Raw genomic sequence first — 4,113 nt, forward strand, 5'->3', positions numbered from 1 at the left:
GCCCAAGCTGTATTTGCATAGCGGTGAGCTCTGTCTGCCCTACGAGGGGAGGGGCACAATGCCCTCTGGCCGTTTGACTGGCACCGGTATAAATCTGCATGTTGTGGTTTGCTTGAAGATTTTGCTTTCAAGTTTGTATGTTATAAACATTAATTGGGGCAGTAAAGTATTTGCAGTCAGGGCGAGAAATTGCTGGAGAAATAATGAACAACAAGCTCCTATTGGCTGGTTAAAATAAATCAAGCAACTGGTGGCCAAAATTGGATAAACCATCACTCCCAGTTCTCCATGAAACTGCATTAGTCTACCTCTGTCTTAATGTGTTAAAGGGAGTGCTGGTGCTTATAGTACTGATTTAATAATCTGTTTACCTGGACTAATACGTCAAAGTGGTGAGTTCAAATCCCAGCCCTCCAGTTGTGAAATCTAAAGTTGGTTAATTCAGTAATGTGGATTATAGTCATCATCTTGTCATATAAAACCTCTCTGCTTCATTGTAATTTTGACTAGTCGCTCCTGTTCCTTGTCAATATGGCCAACTCTTCAATGCCCTCTGAAATAGCCCCATAAACCATTCAATTTATATCAAAACATAAGAATAAAAATAGATGGACTGCCCAGCATTGTTGAAGGTTTCTCTGTACCAGATTCAGACACAGCAAAGGCACATACAGTCAACCCTGCAAATCCTCCTTTGGATATTTGGGGGCTTGTGCCCAAATCATGAGAGCCAACCCACAAACTAACCAAGTTACAACCTACTCATAGAATCGTTACTTTCAGCCATCACAATCTTTGGGCACATCCTGTTCCTCTGAGGTACAAAGATGGGAGGAAATAGCCCTGGGTATTTCCTGGCATCATATGAAACAAAGATAAGGAAACCTGCTGATTAACACCTGTTGGTCTCCCTCTGCAGGTGAATCAGTAGTCTAGCTTGTTAAATACCACAGTGCATGGATTCAGAATGGAGCCTTCGATGTCTATTACATATATTCCTTGATTCACAAACAAGTTCCATTTCTGGAAAATGATCTGTTAAGTGAAAATTCATACATTTAAAAGACATTTCCTACAATTTCAACATAAAAATTCTGTGTTCCTGAGCTCAAGAATTTCAGTCAAATATACTAAACTCTTAACACATATTATTTCATGTATCTGAAATAATAACATTTTATTAACAATTAGATTTTACATTATAAAAAAATACATTCTACATGTGAAATATACAAGCCTCATATACATGCTGAAGGCTCTTGATAGGGTAGATGAGGAGAGGATATTTCCTCTTGTGGAAGAATCTGGAACCAAGGGTCACTGACTCAAAATAATGAGGCAACAATTTTTCTCTCAGGTGGTTGTCAGTCTTTCTCAAGTACTAGTAAAAGAGAATCTTCGTTGAGGCAGGTTTCTGATAAGTGAACAGTTGCTGTGAAGGATCAAGTGGTTTACACCTGGCCCTGATTTGTATATCTCTGTAAGTGGTAGTGGTGACCTGCAGAGGAGGAGAGAGCCTGAGCAGTCCCTAGTGGTTAGATGGCAGTGGTGGTGTTGGAGAATCTGAGCTGGGAGTTTGCGACATTGATGTGAGCATTTTTCCTGTGACTGATGGGTGATGAACAAGGTTTAAGAAGGTGTTGATGGCAATCTGAGCAGGTCTCTTCTTTTTCATCAGATAAACCTCCTTATAGCAGAGGATGGCATTGTCAATAACAAACAAGGCTCAGTTGCTCAAGTTATTCCTCCAGTAATATTGTTCTATAAAGGGGGAGAGAGACAATGTGATACTATCTTGGAAGAATTATGCCATCATCCAGCCTTTTGCCACACCACTGGAATTTGTGTATCTTTTTAGAACCCTCAGGTTCTCAGAGTGGTAGATTGAGAGGTTTAAGCTTGCAGTCACCATTGGCATTGCCTCCAATGAGATAAATCTTGAAGCCAGGAGCAGTTTTCTCATCCCTGAAAATTAATATTCTCTTCCAAAATAGCCCCATTTCATCCATGCTAAACACATTTCAGAGAGTAGCCATGTTTCTCAATGATTCTTACAGCTCATTGGGAAAATTTCCTGCCTCTACAATATTTACACTTGCCGTCTTCTCCCCCACAAGACAAATATAATGCAAGTCTGCACGCTTCTTGAAGTGTTCAAACAAGCATTTTCATAAGATCCACCATCTGCCCCACATTCATTCAAGTCTTGCCACAACAACCTCACTTTAAATCAAATCATTATCAAAATCAGGGGCCCATGCCATTGATTCAGGCCTTCTAACCACGTATTTGATCCTTTATCTATTCTCTCCATTATATGATTTCTGCCCTTTGTTACACATATTGTACTTCCAGGGATTACATTTTGAACATTAACTATTATATTGTCCCAGTTGTTAAGTACTGTTTGGACTGTTGACACTGCAAGATTTAAATGAACAGAAATGCTGGCGTGTTTTATGATGAATCCCAAAATAAGCAAAGCAGTACAGCCTCAAAAATCTCCATGAAGGCAAAGCGGTGTGAGAGGAAGTACAAAAACATTATGTACTCCCGAGCACTCCAGAAATCAGCACACTTTTTATTATAGCTAAAAATAGTTTGTAATTTGAAAACACAAAATCCAAAAAGTCAATTGCAAAAGAGCAAAAACTTGTATCATAATAACTGTACTAGAAGCAGTTCAGTAGCACTGGCACTGATTGGAGTCATACCTGGCATAAAGGAAGATGGTTATAGTTGTTGGAGGTTAATCAGTTCGTCCCCTGGAATAACAATGCAAGTGTTCCTCGGGCAGTGTACAAGGCCCAACATGCTTCAAGCATACTCTTTTGTCCCCCAGAGGTTCAGAAGTGAGGATATTCACTGACAGTTGCACAATGTTTATTTGCATTCACAATTCCTCAGTCTATGTACAGCAAGACCTGGAAAATATTCAGGCATGGGCTGAAAAGTGGCAAGTAACAATCATACCACAAAAATGCCATTCAATATCCTCCTCAAACAAGAGGGAGTCTAACCACCTACTCCTGACATTCAACAGTATTGCTATCATTGAGACGCCACCATTCAGGCATCAATAACAACCAAATATTCAGCTGAACCAACAACATGAATGTTGCGGCTACAAGAGCAAGTCAGAGGTGGGTGCCTGGATAGCACTAGGCCTCTTGAATGATGTTGCAGATTCACTTATCAGGGCTGGGTCCTGATACCCCAAAGTCTTTCCACCAACTACAAGGTACAACTCAGCCTGGATGATTGCACCTGCAACAACTCCAAGGAAACTTGGCATCATCCTGCTTGATTTGAATGTTCATTCCCTCCATCGTTGACACACAGTCGCTGCAGTGTGCAGCATCCATGAAATGCACTGCAGTTACTCACCTAAGGCTTCTCCAGCAGCAACTCATGACCTCGACCATCAATGACCTTTCCTTCATCATAAGATCTGATGTTCACTGATGACTGAATAATGTTCATTTTCATTCATAACTTAAGATAAAGGAACAGTCTGTACAGATATGCACCAACACCTGGACAACAACTCAGCAATGAGCTGACAAGTGGCAAAGAATGTTCATGCAACACAAATAACAAGTAACAACCAATGGACATTCACAATGAGATGTCTAACCAGTTCTTCTTGATATTCAGTGGCAATACATTTTTCACTCCCCAGCATTAATATCCTGGGGCCATCATTGACAGTAAACTTCCCAGTCATTTAAATACAGCAGCAAGTGGAGTTTGGGTATCTTCCAGCAGATAGCTCATCCCGTGACTTGTCAAGGGTTTTCTATAAGACAACAGCAATGGAAAACTTTCATTAACCTGAAAAGTGAAGCTGCAACATCATTCAAGAGGCTTGATAAAGCCAGCCCGATTGGCACCAAATCCATCAACCTAAATATTCATTCCCTCTACCACTGGGCTGCAGTGTGTGCTCTTACAACATGAACTGCAGCCACTCACCAAGGCTTCTTCAACTTACCTTCATTGCTCTTTGGTCCACTGAACAGCACAATGAAAGTACTTTCATCAAATGGTCTGTTACAGTTGAAGGTGGCACACCACCACCTTCTTAAGGGAAGTTAGGGATGGGAAATAAAT

This window comes from Pristis pectinata, chromosome 21, assembly GCF_009764475.1.
Source record: "Pristis pectinata isolate sPriPec2 chromosome 21, sPriPec2.1.pri, whole genome shotgun sequence".
Taxonomy (NCBI): domain Eukaryota; kingdom Metazoa; phylum Chordata; class Chondrichthyes; order Rhinopristiformes; family Pristidae; genus Pristis; species Pristis pectinata.